Source organism: Hypanus sabinus, chromosome 7, assembly GCF_030144855.1.
Source record: "Hypanus sabinus isolate sHypSab1 chromosome 7, sHypSab1.hap1, whole genome shotgun sequence".
Taxonomy (NCBI): domain Eukaryota; kingdom Metazoa; phylum Chordata; class Chondrichthyes; order Myliobatiformes; family Dasyatidae; genus Hypanus; species Hypanus sabinus.
In genome coordinates this window covers 156,929,798-156,949,567 of record NC_082712.1, presented here as the reverse complement: position 1 = coordinate 156,949,567, position 19,770 = coordinate 156,929,798, and the positions used below count along the sequence as shown (strand labels likewise).

Genomic DNA, 19,770 nt, shown 5'->3' with positions numbered 1-19,770 from the left:
AAAAATCTTTGGGAACAAGATTTACAGATTTCAATTTCTGAGGATACTTGTAATGAAATTTTTAAATTGATTAATACCTCATCGTTATGTGCCCATTATTCTCTTCTACAATTTAAAGTGGTACATAGAGCACAAATGACTAAAGATAAGCTGTCTCGTTTTTATTTGGATATATTTCCCTATTGTGATAGATGTAATAATGGAGAAGCTTCAGTAATCTATATGTTTTGGACTTGTCTGAGTCTTGAAAAATATTGGAAGGAAGTATTTCAAACTTTTCCAGTGCTTTTTAAAGTAAGTTTTAAACCAAATCCTTTGACTGCCTTATTTGGTATTGTTGGAGGAAATGCTATTATTTTGGAGACACATGATTTGCATATTTTGGCCTTTATTTCTCTTATAGCCAGGAGGGCATTGTTGCTTAAGTGGAAGGATGTCATTCTGCCTACTCATACTCATTGGTTACATGATGTTATGTCTTGTTTAAATTTAGAGAAGATTCGCTTCTCAATTTCTGAACCCAGACAAGATATTTCAACATTGTGGGGACCTTTTTTTGAATTACTTTCAAAATCTTTGATTTACTATTAAGCACAGATGTTGGCTAATAATATGTTTTACTATATGTTAAGGATTTTTTTCCTTTTCTTTTTTTTTGAACCAAATAGCTTTTTTTCCGGTAGTGGGTTTAGAGTTTTCGTATAATAAAATTATTTCTTTTCAATTTTACGTTTAAATTTAATCTATATGATTATGGGGTAATTACACTTAATCTGTGATTTCAATATACTGTAATTGATATATATTATATATCTTACTGAACCCTGTATTCTTTTATGTAAGAAATTAATAAAAATATTGAAAAAGAAAAGATAATAATTAGCTGACACGTGCATATCCACAAGCGCAATTGCTGTATCTACTGCACTGCTGAACCTATGGTTGAGACACTGGTTTTCTCCCACATCCAAAACCGTTCCCACTGTAAATCAATCCTTTAGTCACCATAAATTAATCCTTTATGTTGGTAGATGTAAAAAGAATCAAAATGGAATGCATGGAGATGTGAGGGAGAATAGGTTGTTGGGCTGCAGTGAGAAAGGGAGTAAGGGAATAGACCTGATAGGATCACTCTGCTGGGAATAGTCCAGAAGTGAATGGGAGGGAACAGGGATTTGGGCAGGATGCCTGGCTCCTTCCAATATCAGGACAATCATGGCATGGCAGACCATGTAATCTCTTTAGATGTTGTCTGGTACCAGGAGCTCCAGCTCCACTAACTGGGCCATTCACTTTTCTCAATGCTTTCATCAGGCAGGTGGTACAGGAACCTGAAGATACACACCTCAAGTTTCAACAGTAGCTTCTTCCCCACTGCCATTGGGTTCCAGAGTTGAACTGAAAAGCCCTAACATTACCTTAGAAGAAGTCCTTCATCCATCGTGGTGCTGTTATGGTGAAAGCTCCACAGATACTCCATGTCCTTCTCTGACCTATTCCATCCCACCTACAGCTCTTCCTGTCTCAGAAGCTCCAAACCCTTGACAGGATGTGTTCAATTCCACAGTCTACATCTGTTTCAGTTTACGACCTCAGAGACTGAAGATGCAGATCGGGAAAAGCAGTCGAGGCCATGATGAAATCCCACTGAAAAGAAGAACTCCAGAGTTCACAATGAGACCTTTCAGCCCATTGTGGCCCTGCTACATTGTAGGTTTGAATTCACCAGGTCTTGACCCTATCAGTGCTACTCCCTTGGGAATGCAGTGGAGCTGGAAGATCTAAGGACCAGATCTGTTACTTGGGCACCAGGGAAATCTCAATATCTCCTGTAGCAGCACTGAAGGACGGCTTATTCTGACTCTGATTTCCTGGTGACCTAAGTTTGAAACCTGCTGTGATGCTGCATCTCAATGTGACATATTTCACTGGTTTCACAATGGCCTTGTGATGCCAGGGTTTGACCACTCCCTGAGAGGGCACACCTCAACATCTCCTTATTTAGTAAAATCCCCGTTCAGTTGCTGGGTTACAGTGATGTGATGAGGGTGAAGAGAGGAACTGAGTTCTATGGTGATTTTGGATCTGCGACCTTGGGAATGGAAGTGGTTGGGATTGTTAATTCTCCTTGCCCCCTTATCTGGTTAAGGATGATTCAGTGTTCAGATAAATGGGGACAGGGAAATGGCTGAGACATTGCACAAAACATGTTCAATTATTTTTCCCAATTTAATGTAACCTTAAAGAATTGGAAAATAAAGATTATTGTTGCTTGCAGAAACTTAAATAAATATTTGTGGACACTTCTTATGAATATTGTCCCACTCCTTGCAATCCCCTTGAAAACACACTGCTGTTAATGATAACCTCCTGTGTACACTAGCCCTCTCCTACTGTCTCCTTAAGTATATCCTCACATTTCTGGGAGCTTCCTGTGTCCATTGTCCCTCTCCTGGCATCCTGCCTCGAACACTCCCAGTGGAGGCTATGGTAAGGTAAGGATTATCATAATGTCCAGGCAAAGATAGATGCCATGCAGTCAGTGCAGACATGAAAGGTACAGTACAGCTTCCTGTTGCACAGCCGGGGACTGGAGACATTTGGCAAAAGGAGTCAAGATAAAGATGTAGTCAAAGGAGGCAAACCGCACAGCAGATAAGGGATAATTACTTTATTGACTTCGATGTAACATCAGTTGTTAGCTTATAGTTTACATAGACTTTTAACATCTGTATTGTGAATTGTGACTGTTCTTGGAAGTCAAGAATCTGAATATGCAGAGTTAACAAAACAGCCAATATCCATAAATACTGGTCAATTTGGTGTAAAAATGGCATTTCTCTGTACAGGCCAGATGTTTGGTGACGTGGGTTGGTCTGTTCTCCTTGTGCACAAACAAATAAAGCATGATTGAGGAACAAGTGTGAGTTTTTATGAACTCATTTAATCTCTTATGAGACCATTAACCTTGCAAATGTCATACCACTTCCAGTGACCACTTGCAAACTTTGTCCTTTCCAATGTCACTGCCTTGAAGCAGAGTCGGTTTCCCATTCCTGGGGTCCTGATGGAACACTATCACTCTTGAGTGAAGTCTACATATGAAACTGCCTCATTATTTCAACTGCCATTTCCCTCCAGATATTAAATAATTGAAAAATGTATTTCCTTTCATCATTCTTAGCTTATTTACTAAATGTCTTTGTTATACACCAACACACAAAATGCTGGAGAAACTCAGCAAGTTAGGCAGTCCCAGTGTAGTGGAATAAGCAGACATTTCATGCAAAGACCTTTCTTTCTACTTTCTCCTGTTTGTGACCCAATGGATGAAATGTAAAGCTTCCCTCTCTCTGTTATGTCTTCATCCTTCACCATTGTATTTACCTCTGTCAGATCACCAGCAACTTTCCCAGTCTGTCAACAATTCTAGATTATCCAATCCAGGCAAGAACCAAAGTCCTTTATACAGGTATCTGGATTCATTTCACTAACATTATTCTGCTCCCACTCTAGGCCTCAAACTCTTATTAAAAATCAAGACCCTAACAGAGAGACAGCCCCAGATTTCAGTAACCGAAGTTTCACCCTGAGCTTGGGTGCTCCCTGTTGGAGTCTGTGAATTCTCTCTGTGACCATAAGCGTTTCCTCCTGCTCTAGGGTCCTCGCACATCCCAAAGCCATGTGATTCTCCTACAAAACAGCAAACATGTTTCCCAATAAACCCTGTCAGTTTCCCTCAGGATTTTAACTGTAAGGGCCAAATAACAGACTCTTAGTAAGGTGGGCTTCACTTACATTTGACATCAACCTGTGGCCTCAACATAATCAAGAAACAATATTGGAACTAATAGTGAAGGAGCTACAGGAGCCTAAAGATGCACCCTCATCAATTTAGGAATACCTTCTTCCACTCTGTCATCAGACTTCTAAACGGCCCATAAGCCCATTAAGGCTATTTCTTTTGCTCTGTTAACTATTTTTGTAATTTATGAGCTTTTATGTCCTTGTACTCCAACTATAGAACAACAAATTTCATGGCATATATCCATGGTAATAAACCTGATTCTGATCCTACCCTCTTTGACTTTTCTGCCTGTGGCCCTCTGAGCTACTACAACAAGGCCCAGTGCACCCTTATCGTCCTTCTGAGCACATTGCAGCCTGCAAACCTCAACGTCCAAATGTGCAACTTTAGGGAACTTGTTCTTTCCACTGGGATACTGACCATTTCTGCTTGGATTATTTTGATTCTGTTTTTCTTTTTCTACCGGCTGAGTCTTGTGTGCTGGGCTCTTCCCTCAGTCTCAAGTGTTAGTAACCTATTACAGAGACACAGAAGCTTAGTCTGATCCCAAAAAAAGTCTGCAAACGTTGGAAATCTGACATAAGTTCACAAAATGCTGGAACCAATCAGCAGGTTAAACAGCATCTATTAGGAAAGAAATAATTAATGCTTCAAGCCCTGAACATCATTGGTGTTTTCTGTTTTTATTTGCTCTTTGGGTTTTGAAGGGAAGTTTTCATTGGTTCTTAAGTTCAGAGGAAATGTCATTTATTCTTTCTTACTTTTACGTAAATCCTGAGAGAACCAAACCTCTGTAATCTATACAGGGTGTGTGGGAGGGAGGGGGAAAAGGGGTGGGGGAGGAAGAAAAGGAAAGAAAGAGAGAATGAGAAAGAGAAAAAGCAATTTGCATCATTTTTAAACCCTCGCCCCATGAAATTTGTATGAGTACACCACTATACTATTCAGAGTTGTGCAATTAAACAAACTGCATTGCACTAGCAGTGTGAGGCTCAATAAAATTACTGAGCCTCAAAGTGATGTGAAGGAAGATTAGCTGTAATATGCAATCTCACTTTGAACCCAGGATACCTTCCCAGGAACCTGAGTACTAATTAAATCACCTCCATAAAAACATAAAAACTCTACATAAAAGCTATAAAGAATTCTGACTTATCTTTGATAAGATTCACACCATTTCCTTGCAAATAAACAATGACTTCATTAATCTTTGCAAATAATTCTGACAAATAAGCAGCATCATGCCTAATATTCAGTTGAGTTGAAGCCTGCAAAGAATTTTATCACATTTTCAAAATGGGCAGAAAAGCATTTCAGGCAGTTCCCTTTTGGGTGCCACCTGACTCCTGTGTGCAACAGCAAGGACTCAAGCTTTTCATCATGCTCGGTACAAAGCTCTTAAACTAGTTGAGAATTAATAGCATGGGACTTGATTTTATTTAACACTGTAATAACCTTATTTAATGATTAGTGCAGCTGTTTAGTTAGGTTTTTTGTGACAAGGTGTTATTTGTGAATTACCTGGAGAATGGTATGTATGTTAGATAGAGCATTTTTTGAGAGAATAACATTCCTACGGTGGCATCCTACCATTGTTTGCGCCCCATCTGTTGTACAAGCAAGAATGTTTGTGTGCAAAATGTCCTTCTCCTTGAAAAATTGCTCAACATCCCGAAATATTGACTTCTCTTTCATATCTGTTTCTAGTCCCCTTGCAAATAACAACTCTTGAACCTTGTTTTCATCTTTTATGATGCAAACATAACCAACAAGCAAAGATTTTTGCCTGGCAAAGTTGCCCGACTCATCCAACTGCAGAGTGAATTCTGTTGTCCTCAGTATGTTGCACAATCGGTCTTCCACATTCTCAGACATCTCATCTATTTGTCTTTAAACAGAGCTGTCACTGAGCAGAATCACTTTAGACATTTGGCTTGGTGACTTTGGCAAAACTGTTTTCAGAACCTTCCCTACTGTTGGCAGAATCAGTATTTCTCCCATTGTTTGGGAATATCAGATTTAGCAATGAACAATGAAATGCTGTATGAAGCAGGCAAACGATCATGGTTTTGTTGTGAAGTGCTGGCAAACATGTTTTGAAGTGTTTTCATTTCTGAAAGTTTCCATGAAGTGACTGAAAAAAAGTCCCATTATTCTGTGCTTTATCAGAGTGTATTCTCTTCAGATTTTCAAATAGCTTGCTTGGTTTCATTCCCTCCTTTGTAAAAACCTTTTCACACAAGAGAAACATTGGCTGCTGTTGATTGTCTTGTGCTGGTATAAATCTATATTTCAGGAACTCCACACTATACTGCCTGCACTTCATTTTTTTTGTCCGGCTTCTGCCATTTTCATTATGGATTAACAACTACTGTCAATTCCCTATTGTTTAAGTCCAACCTCAAGTGCTGCAATCAATAAAGAGGAAAGGCATGATATCATTATAACTCAGGCAAACCCTATCTCTCTGACTGAAGGTACATTAACTGAGGCAGCGATATCTCAATTAGGTCATCAGCTTGAAAGGGCAGATTCTGAACTTCACCCCATTGTACACAATACCCTAATTGACAGGAATTATCTCACTGCGTGATTAGAGAATGGGTATTGTACTTGCTAACACTGTATTACAGTAGTGAACGGCAATAATGCACAGGCTGGATCTAGAAATAACATGATTTCTTCAGTACAGATTTCTCATGATATGCCAAATACAAGTGTCACATCACTTTTCAACAACTATAACACACTTCAAACAAAGTCTAAGAGATCAGTGGATTAGCAAGAGGTGATTATGTGATCATTGTAATCAATTATGAGGCACTGAAGGTCAAATGCTTATAATAAGTAATCCGTTTTTAAGATTAAGCCTGTAATCTCTCCACTGCACCCCTTGCTTCTGAGTTTCCCCTGCCCCCTTTATCTTTATTGCCATGTTAGAAATTCCCACAAAACCCAAGTGGGGAGGACAATATCTTGTACTTTGGGAACCACTGGTCCAGCCATTTCTTAAGTGCTGTCCACCCCTCTCTCCAGTGTTCTCACCAAAGCACCCAAGCACTCTCTGCTCTCCAAGTGAAAAAGCTTCCCCTCACATCTCATCTAAATTTCTTACCCTTTGCTCTATATCAATGTCCTCTAGTTTTATTTATTATAATACAAAATGATGGAGGAACTCAGTAGGTCAGGCTGCATCTATGAAAATGAATAAACAATCGATTTATCAAGCCAAGGCACTTCATCAGGACTGGAAAGGAAGGGGGAAGACACCAGGATAAAAAGGCAGAGGTCTAACTAGAATGTAAGAGGGGGCAGAAAGGTAAAAGGCTGTAGAAGAAGGAAAAGAGAGTGGACCATGGGAGAGAGGGGAGAAGGAGGGGCACCGGGGGAGGTGATAGGCAGGTGAGGGCAAGTGGTAAAAACCCAGAAGAATAGAATAGAAGAAGAGGGAAGAGAGAGGGGAAAAGACAAATAAGAGACAAAATATTACTGGAAGGAGAAATCAATCATCATGCCATTAGGTTGGAGGCAATCTAGGCAGAATATGAGGAGTTGCTCCTCCACCCTGAGGGTTGCCTCATCATGGCAGAAGAGGAGTCTGTGGACTGCTTTGTCGAGCACCTCTGCTCCATCTGCCAAAAGTGGATTTTTCCCAGTGTCCAAGCATGTTAATTCCTATCCCCATTCCCATTTGAAAATGTCAACCTATGGCCTGCTCTTTTGCCACAATGAGGCCACTCTCAGGGTGGAGAAGCGACACCTCATGTCCCATCTGGTAGCCTCCAATCTGATGACATGACCATCAATTTCTCCTTCTGGTAATATTTTTCTGGTTTTTTCCCCTCCCCCTTCCTCTTCTTCTATTCTGCACTCTGTCCTCACGCCCCTACTCTCAACTGCCTATCACCTCCCGTTGGTACCCCTCCTTCTTCCCTTTCTCTAACAATCCACTCTCCTCTCCTATCAGATCCTTCCTTCTCCGCCCCTATATCTTTCCCACTCAACTGGCTCCTATCACCTTCTAGCTAGTCCTCCTCCACCCCCCCCCCCATCCTTTCATCCTGGCATCTTCTCTCTTCCATTCCAGTTCCAATGAATACTCTCAGCCTGAAATGTCAACTATATTTTCATCTTCATAGATGCTGCCTGACTTGCTGAGTTCCTCCAGCATTTTGTGTGCGTTTCTCTAGATTTCCAACATCTGCAGAATCCCTTCTGTTAATAATCTAATTCACTAATTTATTTATCCGGAGATACTGCATGGTACAGGCCCTTCTGGTCCAACAAGCTCGAGCCATCCAATTACAGCCACATGACCAATTGATCCACTTATCCGCAAGTCTTTGGAATGTGGGAGGAAAGCAGAGTGCCGGGGGAAACCCATAAAGTCACCGGAGGAACTTACAAACTTCTTACAAACAGAGGTGGAATTGAAGCCTGATTACTGATGCTGTAATGCCCTAACTCCTATTCTATCATCTCATGGTAAAGGGAATATACGTTTGAAGATCTGGCCTCTAATCCCCCTACCTCTCAACAATGCCTCGTTTAAACACTTTTACTATCGGACCTATTGATCCCCCTATAATTTTATACACCATTATCAGATATCCCCTCTGCCTGCTCTGCTTCCAGGGAGAACAAATCCAGCCATTCCAATCTGACAACTCATGTCTGTAGTCATTGAACTCTGTCTATTTAGTTAATCCATTTGTTTCCAACATCCTATAAATCATAAACAGGAGGCAAACAGAAGAAGTTTGGAGGGATTGATTACCTTAGCCACCTATCTCCAGGGGGTCAAAGAGCAGCCCTTCTCATCCTCTGCCCTTTGACATGCCCTCTGGCTGGTATCCACTGGCCAAGATGGAGCCCATAGGGATTCACCTGTTAGGATGATACCAGATTCCTCAACTTTGGAGAGCAAGGAGTCAAGCCATCTTATGATAGATTAAGAAACAACTTTAGAAAGTAAGGTAGTAAAAACTCAATGGTTATTAAGAAGAATTCATTTTCTTAAGCAAACCCTTGTGATTGAGTTTGTCTTACATCTACTCTTGACTTTTTGTATTCTGAGGTTGTTAACGAAGCCAAGATCGGAACAACAAGATCTAGATGGAATAGATAATGGCTGATGGAGCAAGGGAGTGATTAGCTTGTGAGGTAGTTCAGTCTTTCTACTGTTTATACTGTACTTCTGTGTGCTTCCACACAAGATCTGTATATCACCCCAAATGCTCCTTCTCCATTTTGACCAGTCATATACCAGGGGTTCTCAAGAGTTTTTGAGGATACTGCATTTCTTTACTGAGCACATCCTTGAATCTTTTTCTTTGTCTGCTTGGCAATCTCTTCCAGTGACAGAGTTAGAAGCAGAGTGTTTTGGGATTATAATGCTGAGCATGCAGACAATGGAATCTTCACAATTTTGTCAACTGAGTGTAACTAAGAAGCTCAATTGATACTAGTGCTGTTGCCCTGGGTCCCACATCACCATGGATTTCATCACAGGTTTGCCACCTTTTGATGGGGCCACGATGATCTTGACCAGGTGAACTGATTCTCCAAAGCAGCTCACTTCATTGCCATCACCAAACTTCAGTCAATCTTTGAGGGAGCAGACCTGGTGCTCCAACATGTAGTTCGCCTCCACATCTTCCATCCGGACATTGTGTCAGAACAGAGCCCACAATTCCTCGCACATTCTGGAAAGCTTTCTGTTCCCTCCTCTGCACCTCACTGACTTTATCCCCTGGTTATCATCCGCACACCAAACAGTCAATCGGAAAGAACCAACTAGCAATTGTAGAAGTTTTTGCAATAGTTCACCACCTCTAATTCTTGCACATGGAAGAAGTAACTGCTCTGAGCCAAGCTATCCCACAATCTACACAGTTCCTCTGCCTCAGTCACCTTTTGAAGTACTTTATGTCTACCAAACCCTGTTATTGAACATAGAGGAGTCAATGGTGGAGGTTCCATATGCCAGGGCTCTAGTTTCATGCTGCCTTAATGCTTGGAAGAGGGAAGGAAGGGCCATCCTAGTTGTCAATCATGCCTCCTTCTGCCAGGATAACCACCATCAGGGTCCAGCCAGACTACTCTGGCCTAGGAACCGTATCTGGCTGTCCACCCAGTTATCTGCCCCAGCACATCTACTAACGCAAGCTCTTGCCCAGGTTAATTGATCACTTCAAGATCACCCGCTGCATCAACCCAGTCAGTACTCTAGCTGCTATTGTCCCTCAGGATCACACCTACCTTCCATGTGCCCTGACTCAAACCTGTTGACCGTAGACCACTCAATCCACCTGAGCTGGCACCTTCGGAACCTCAGATGGTGGAAGATGGTGCAGGGTACACAGTTGGCCAGTTGATGGTTCACATTATTGTGGATGGTGCAGTACCTGGTCAGCTGGGGAGGGCATGAAATGGAGAAGATCTCAGGTACCCTCCAGTTGCCTCTTGGATCCATTGCTTATCAAGAAGTTCCACTGGACCCCTCCAGATCACCTAAGGTGTCGGGGTCAGCTGGGGGCGGGTGGTGTTCCTGCCAGGCTCCTCCCAGTCTCCATCCAGCTAATATGAGACATGTACCACTCGTTTCTAACTCATCACCTGTAGCCCATTTGAACTCAGCTCTCATCCACTGTCCTTGTTCACCCATTGAACCAGCCACCCTCAATCAGTTGCCTTGCCATTAAAGTTAACATTTGCTGCTAAATTGTCTCTGCTAATCTGCGTTTGGGTCAAGGCTCCTCTACATTTCTTGACAGAAAGAATGTTTCCTATAGTGGGGAAGTCTAGGACTGGAGGGTGAAGCCTCTGAATAGAAGAATATCCCTTCAGAACAGAGATGAGGAGGAATGTCTTTAGCTAGATGGTGGTGAATCTGCTGAATTCCTTGCCACAGATAGTTGTGGAGGCCAAGTCATTGAGTATATTTAAAGCAGAGGTTGATGGATTCTTGATTAGTAAGGGTGTCAAAAGTAATGGGGAGATGGCAGGAGAATGGGGAGAGAGGGAAAATAAATAAATTGCTCCTTTTTACGCTGTGTCAATGATTTGGATGATGGAATTTTTCGCAAAATTTTTTGCCAAATTTGCAGATGATACAAAGATAGGTGGAGGAGCCAGTCGTATGAAGAAGGACCCAGACTGATTAGGAAAATGGGCAAAGAAGTGACAGATGGAATACAGTGTCAGTAAGTGTATGGTCATGCACTTTGGCAGAAGGAATAAAAGCATAGTCTGTTTTCTAAGCGGGGAGAAAATTCAAACATCCAAGGTGCAAATGGACTTGGGAGCCCTCATGCAGAATTCCTTAAAGGTTAACTTGCAGGTTGGGTTGGTGGTGAGGAAGGCACAAATACAATGTTAGCATTCATTTCAAGAGGACTAGAACATTTAAAAAAACATGAATGTAATGCTGAGGCTTTCCAAGACACTGATGAAGCCTCACTTGGAGTATTGTGATCAGTTTTGGACCCCTTATCTAAAAATGGATGTGCTAACATTGAGTGTGAAAATGATTCTGGGAATGAAAGGCCTTTCCTACGTGGAGTGTTTGATGGCTCTAGGTTTGTACCCACTGGAATTCAGATGAATGAGGGCAGATCTCATTGAAACCTATCAAATGTTGCAAGGCATAGATAGAGTGGGTGTGAGTGGGGGAGTCTAGGAACAGGGAACAAACTCATAATAGAGGACATTCATTTAGAACAGAGATGAGAAGGGATTTCTTTAGCCAGAGGGTAAAATCTGTGAAATTCCCTACAGAGGTGGCTGTGGAGATCAGGTCATTGGGTGTATTTATCGTAGAGGTTGATAGATTGTTGATAGATCAAGGTATAAAAGGTTATGGGGAGAAGACAGAAGATGGGATTGAGGGAAATGGATCAGCCATGATCAAATGGTGGAGCAGATTCAATGGGCCAAATGTCCTAATTCTGCTCCTTTATCTTATCGTCCTATGATTGCTTTGTTTATATAAATCTATGGTCAGACAACATCTGGAGGCTTATGTAAATCCCTGATTTCTATGTTGGAGACAATATGAGTAACAGTGGGAGTGCAGCAAAGTTCACAGAGGGAGTAATAAGGAAATTGGGTGTTTTTATTTTGCAATTATACAGGATATTGGTGAGTACTTAACTGGAATACTGTGTTCAGTAATATTTGGAGACCATAACAAGGAAATTTGCCAGGTTAATTACAGCTCTGAGAGGATTGTCCTACCAAGAGAGATTAAATAAAACACTCCCCAAGGCCTGCCATTGAACTGTGTTTGCCATGCCCTTACTTAGTTTCCCAAAATGCATCACTATGCATTTGTTTGAGTTAAATCCCATCTGCAATTTGTTTGCTCACTTTCCCAGTTGATCTAGAACTTGTTGCATCTTAGATAACCTTCTTCTCTGTCCACTAAACCATCAAATTTGGGGTGATCTGCCTAATAACTAGTCATGACACCTTCATTCTCAACTTAATTACATTCAAACATATATTCTATAGGCTCTTTATTCAGTACAGGAGTGAAACCCAGTGTGGCCTTGCTTTTCTAGCCCAGTCACTTCGTTTGACATGTTCTGTGTTCAGAGATATTACTCTGCACTCTATAGTTGTAACAAATGGGCATTGAGTTACTGCTGCCTTCCTATCAGCTTGAACCAGTTTGACTATTAGGCATTTTTGCCCAAAGAACTGCTGCTCAATTGATGTTTTTTTTTTGCTTTTTTGTTTTGTCTGTAAGCTCTAGAGACCATTGTACATGAAAATTCCAGGAGAGCAGCAGTTTCTGAGAAACTCAAACCACCCTGTCTGGCACCAACAATCATTCCACGGTCAAAATCATAAAGATCACATTTCTTCTCAATTCTGAAGTTTGGTCATTTGTACAGATGTTTGAGAGTTAAGATGATTCAGAAGACTTCCAAGGTAGTAATCTCTGGATTGCTGCCTGTGCCACGTGTCGTGTGCCAGTGAGGGTAAGAATAGGATAATTTCTCAGGTGAATGCATGGTTGAGGAACTGGTGCAGGGAGCAGGAGTTTAAATTAATGGATCATTGGGATCCCTTCTTGGAAAGGTACGACGTGTACAAAAGGGAAAGGTTACACCTGAACCCGTGGGGGTTCAAATCCTTGCAGGCAAGTTGTTTAGACTTGTTCAGGAGGGTATAAACTAATTTGGCAGGGGTGTGGGAATCAGAGTGATTGTGCTGAGGATGAGGTAGTTGGTTTACAAACAGAGGTGATGTGTAGTGAGATTTTTAGTAAGAAGAGGCTGATAATAGAACAAAATTGCAGTCAGCAGAATCAAAGAGGGTGAATACAGGATGGAAGTTGCTATATTTGAATGCATGCAGTATATGGAGTAAGGTAGATGAACTTGTAGCACAGTTACAGATGGGCATTTTGATGTTGTAGGCATCACTGAATCATAGCTGAAAGATTACAGATGGGAGCTTAATGTCCAAGGATACACATTGTTTCAAAAGGATAGGGAGGAAGGCAGAGGGGCTGGTGTTGCTCTGTTGGTAAAAAAAGAAATAAAATCATTAGAAAGAGGTGATGTAGGGTCAGAAGGTTATTGATTCATTGTGAAAAGAGCAAAGGAACTGCAAGGGAGTTGTAAATATACTCCCAAAGAGTAGTAAGTATGTGGTCTACAAATTACAATGGGAGATAGAAAATGCATGCCAAATGGACAATGTTGCAATAGTCATGGGGGTTTCAATGTGCAGATTGATTGGGAAAATCAAGTTGGTGCTGGATCCCAGGAGGAGGAATTTCTACAATGCCTGTGATGTGGCATTTTAGAGCAATTCCTGGTTGGGCCCCACTAAGGGATAAACTACTCTGGATTGAGTGTTCTCCAATGAACCAGAATTTATTAGAGAGCTTAAGGTAAAGGAACACTTAGGGACAAGTAATCATAATATTATAGAATTCATCCCAGAATTTGAGAAGGAGAAGCTAAAGTCAGATGCATCAGTATTACAGTGGAATAAAGGGAATTACAGAGGCATGAGAAAAGAGTTGGCCAGTATTGACTGGAAAAGAACACTGGCCGTATGATAGCAGAGAAGCAGTGGTTGGAATTTCTGCAGGCAATTTGGAAGGCATGAGATACATACATCCCAAAGAGGAAGAAGTATTCTAAAGGCAAGATGACACAACTGTGGCTAACAAGGGAAGTCAAAGCCAGTATAAAAGCCAAAGCGAGGGCATATGATAGAGCAAAGGTTGGTGGAAAGTGAGAGGATTGGGATGCTTTAAACAAAACCAACAGAAGCCAACTAAAAAAGTCATTAAGAAGGTAAAAATGGAATATGAAAGTAACCTAGCCAATAATACTAAAGAGGATACCAGAAGTTTCTTCAGATATATAAAGTGTAAAAGAGAGCCAAGAGTGAATATCAGACCACTTGAAAATGTTGCTGGAGAGGTAGTAATGGGGGACAAGGAAACAGCAGATGAACTCTATAAGTATTTTGCATCAGATAGCACTATGGAAGACACTAGCAGTATGCTGGAACTTCAAGTGTGTGAAGCTGCCATAAGGTAGATAGGTGGAGTGGCAGGTCATATTGAGGAAGTAGAGAGGCTACAGAAGGACTTAGACAGATTAGGAGAATGGGCAAAGAACTGGCAGATGGAATGCAGTGTCAGGAAGTGTATGGTCATGCACTTTGGTAGAAGAAATGAAAGGATAAACATTTTTTAAATGGAGAGAAAATACAAAAAAACTGAGATGCAAAAGGAGTTGGGAGCCCTTGTGCAGGATTCCCTAAAAATTAATTTGCAGGTTGAGTCTGTAGTGAGGAAGGCAAATGCGACGTTAGCATTATTTTAAGAGGACTGGAATATAAAAGCAAGGATAAATGCTGAGAATTTATAAAGCACTGGTGAGGCCTCACTTGGAATATTGTGAGCAAATTTCATCCCCTTATCTTAGAAGGACATGCTGAAACTGGAGAGGGTTCACAGGAGGCTCACAAAAATGATTCCAGAACTGAATAGCTTGTCATATGAAGAGTGTTTGAATACACTGGGCCTTTATTCACTGGAATCCAAAAGAATGAGGGGTGACCTAATCGCAACCTATCAAATGATGAAAGGTCTTGATTGGATGTGGAGTGGATATTTCCTATGTTGGGAGAATCTAAGTCCAGAGGACACAGCCCCAGAATAGAAGGGCATTCTTTTAGAATGGAGATGCGGAGCAATTTCTTTAGCCAGAGAGTGGTGAATCCGTGGAATTCATTGTAATGGGCAGTTGTGGAGGCCAAGTCTTATGCACATTTAAGACAGAGGTGGATAGATTATTGATTAGTCAGGGCCTGAAGGGATACAGGGGGAAAGGAAGGAGATTGAAACTGAGAGGAAAAATGGATCAGCCGTGATGAAATAGTGAAACAGACTTGATGGGCCAAATGGCTTAATTCTGTGTCTAAATCTTAAGATTTTATGGTCTTAAAATGTGTCCTTGTGGAATTCACTTAATAATGGAAGGTACCATAGAACCATAGAACATTACAGTGCAGTACAGCCCCTTCAGCCCTCCATGTTGTGCCGACCCATATAATCCTTAAAAAAAAGTACTAAACCCACACTACCCCATAACCCTCCATTTTTCTTTCATCCATGTGCCTGTCCAAGAGGCTCTTAAATACCACTAATGTTTTAGCCTCCACCACCATCCCTGGCAAGTCATTCCAGGCACTCACAACCCTCTGTGTAAAAAACTTACCCCTGATGTCTCCCCTAAACTTCCCTTCCTTAAATTTGTACATATGCCCTCTGGTGTTTACTATTGTTGCCCTGGGAAACAGGTACTGACTATCCACCCTATCTATGCCTCTCATAATCTTGTAGAGCTCTATCAAGTCCCCTCTCATTCTTCTACGCTCCAAAGAGAAAAGTCTCAGCTCTGCTAACCTTGCTTCATATGATTTGTTCTCCAAACCAGGCAACATCCTGGTAAATCTCCTCTGCACCCTCTCCATCGCTTCCACATCCTTCCTATAATGAGGTGACCAGAACTGAAACACAAAAACACAATAAGTTGAACACAAAAAGGTTGTTTTCAAAAATATAAAATTGAGGAGTACAATGTACAGTATGTGTTGAATTTTTTGTGCCTATGCACAACTACACATATATTAAATAAAAGCATGCATGTGGGAGATGACTTTAACTGGTGTACTTGCATTGCAGTGAGACAGAGAGAACACTATTCACATGCAGACAAAGCAGATCAATCTGTAGAGCTAAGGGGGAGGGGGTCATTGCTCTAAAAGAAATAGATACATATATTACACTTCCTTCTCCTTGAGATTAATGCAGCACAAAATGGCATATGTACAAAATATTCAATTACCTTTTCATAAACCTGTATTCCAAATAAACATGCATTCACAATAACAGTCCATAACTAACTTCATAGTTCTAAAGGTTCAGTCTTTTGGGTGGTGCTCTGTTTCTTTCAGTATAGTGCCTCTGGACCTGTGGAGTGGCATCAGGTTTGGCAAGTGTCTTGTCAATGATGACATTCTCATCGCACCTCTGGGCCTTTGGAGTGGCATGAGGTTTGTTAAGTGTCTTGTCCAAGACAACATTTTTGGTTTCCGGTGTTGTGTTCATGTCAGTGACATGATCATCACTGAGAGGTGTGTCTGGTAGCTGTAAAGTGTCCATCTTGTTGGATGCAATCGACTCAGGTGTGTTCTTCAGTTGTGCATCCAGTATCTGTTTCACATGACGTCTCCGTGACTGATCTCCAACATCCACTGTGTACATCAGTGGTCCAGTTCTTGTAGCTATCGTATAGGGTGTCCACCTGTCTTCTCAGTAATCATGCGCTAGGGCTTGCTGTCCAATCTCAAAGCTCCTTGTTGCATCACCTGGCAACTGGCTGAAGTGTTTAATCTGTACTTCCCTCCGGAGGTCTATGCAAGATCTCAGATTCCTGCTTATGAACAGCATTGTAGGTGTTTGATTTGTTGTTGTGTGAACAGAGTTCTGATACACAAAAATGAAGCTGTCCCCCTTGTGCTGTAGAGAAATGTTTTCCTTGTCGATAGCTTTAATGGACTACTTGAAGGTTTGGTAAACCCTTCATCTAACCCATTCGTTGTTGGGTAGTGAGGAGCTGACTTGAAATGTCTGATGCCATTTTTCTTCAAGAACAGTCAGAATTCTTGTGACATGTTCGCTGTCACTCACAATTTGTTCTGGTAAGCCGTTTCTGGTGAAGATAGTCCTCAGGGTAGGGACAGTCCTTGCTGAGGTGGTTGACTAAATTGGTATAACCCTGGGCACTTCGAATGAGTATCCACAGCAATCAGAAACATGGAGTCCATGAATGGCCCAGCAAAGTCAGTATGTACTCTTTGCCATTGAGATGACAGCCAATCCCATGGGTATAATGGTGCCTGTGGGGGTGCATTTTGAACTTTTTGAAATCCTGAACAGGTTTTGCCCAAGTCTTCAATCTGTTTATCTATTCCCTCTCAAACACCTTCTGATTAGCATTAAGCAGCTGTGACAGCCTCACGTTAGTGCTACCATTTGGGCCACAGTTACCTGTTGATGCCACACTGAAAGCTTTGACTGAGAGCCAGTTGGATTTTTCTCAACCACTCATGTTCAAAAAGTGTTGACCCTCCATTTTTCAATAAATAAAACTCTAAATGTTGTGCTTGACCTCAACATGTCATATTTACTTTCAGTTTGCCTTTGGGAGACACTGTTTCTAGCATCACTGATGTCTTCTTTAATGCTATCTTAGAAAACATTTTGTTGTAGTCAGCCTCTGGAATTGTGGACAGAGTTGACCCAGTATCCAGCTCCATTTTCTGTTTTACACCAGACATTGTGATTGTGATCCAGATGATTTTGTGATTTGCTTCAGTTATACTACGTAGTTCTAAGCATAACAGTTCAGCTTTGTCAGGCTCTATATTATCTGATTCTGTTTTACATTCAGTAACTTTATATATTTGCTTAGTTTTGTGTTTGAGACTTTTCACTCAGTTGTGCTTTTTGTCTGCCTTGCCTACTCTTTCTATGTGACCTTGTCTGTGACACTTTCTGCAGACCTTTCCTTTGAAACAATAGTCATTTACCTCATGGGGGAATTTGCCACATTGGCTTTGCACATCATTCAAGGTCATTTTGTGCTTTTCACATTCTAACCTCCTTTTCTGTAGTTCTGCCGCAACCTTTTCTGTAGTCTCTTACTGATATTACAATGGTCAATGCCCACTTTGAGGTTAGGTCTCTTTCAGACAGTGGCCTCTTTTGAGTGCTTTGTCACAGTACTGGGAGAGTTTACACAATTCTGCAATGTATTCAGAAACGCTTTCATCTTTTGACTGGTTCCTTTTGTAAAATCTAAATTTCCCAGCTATTACCAGCAATTTACAGCTCAAGTAATTTTGTAAAATTGTAGCAATTTCATTGAATGTCTTGTTTGCTGGCTTTTCAGGGGTTACTAAGTTGTATAAGAGACTATATGTTCTTGGGCCCATTAAGCTAAAAAGCATAGGGGCTTTCTTCTGCTCCTCCACGTTGTTTGCATTACTAAACAGTTCAACCCTCTCAATAAATGACTCCCAGCCTTCATTAGCACTATCAAATTTGTCACCTTTCCCGACCGAAGCCATCACCATGTTATTTTTCACTTTAAATTTAGCACGTCTTTCATTGTAACTTTGGCTTTCTCATGCTGTTTAACACGTACAGTTTTGTTCCATAACTGACAATGCAGTTCATGATATTTTCTGACATTCAGGTTTATACTTGTTGCCAATTTATTGAGTCAGTGGACAACTACATATATATTAAATAAAAGTATGCATGCTGGAGATGGCTTTAACTAGTGATTTCACCTTTCAGCCAGAGAGAGAGAAAACAATGTGCAAGCGCAGGCAACAGACCAATATGTAGTGCTGGGGGGGGGGGGGTGGAGTGTCATTGCTCTAAAAAATATTGATCCATTCATTACAGAATTGCTGGCTTAGTGATGCAGAAAAGTAATGATCCAAATTTTCCATTTTAAATGGCACCATACAGCTGAGAACTTTAAATTCAGTAAATGGCATTTTTTTTAAACTAGTATAATTGATTTAGCTGTGGGTCTCAACCTTGGCCACTAGTGACACAACAAACTTCCTAACTGTCAAGAATGGAGTCAGAATCAGATTCACATATACATCAGAACATACAATAAAATGCATCTTTTGCATTAACCACCAAAATATCCAAGGATGTGCTGGGGGCAGCCCGCAAGTGTTGCCACACATTCCAGCAACAACATAGCAGGCCCACCTTAGCTGAACACTTCCACAGCAATTAGAGATGGATAATAAACATTAGCCTTGCCAATCAAGCTCCTATTAGGTGACTCTATAAAATTCCTAATAAAATGGTTTTGAATTGCAGAAATGTAAATGAATGATCATAATTTGTTACAAGCAATTAAGTATAATTAGATGAGGTAGTATCACTGTTGTAAACACAGAAAAATTAAAACTTTTTAATTCCTGGATGCTAAGGTTATAGAAAATTCTCCAGTTTCTTTGTTAATTCTATTACTTTAGCAAGTGAATAATGAAAAATCAGAACTAATCTTTAAGCATTCATAATATATTTCATTTATCCTTACAATGCAGAGAGCCAACTCTATCCATGGGATCTATGCTACAACTCAGAGGAATCACTGATTCTCCCACCATCCACATACACTTCTGATCACCTACAGTAGCTAATAATGCTTACAGCCATCACAGCTCTGAGATATGTGAAGGAATGGAGTGCACAGGGAGAGAACCAATGGTTACAGGGAGGGTGTGCAAACTCCATTAAGACACAACTAGAATCAGAAGTTTAAAATAAGTTTATTATCAAACTACATATATGTTACCATATACAACACTGAGATTTGTTTTCTTGCAGG

General features: G+C 40.9%; 1 pseudogene; it reads right to left on the bottom strand.

Moving 5' to 3' along the window:
- Nucleotides 1-4,916: 4,916 nt before the first annotated feature.
- On the bottom strand, nt 4,917-9,470 carry LOC132397561 (protein FAM200C-like; annotated as a pseudogene).
- Nucleotides 9,471-19,770: the final 10,300 nt, after the last annotated feature.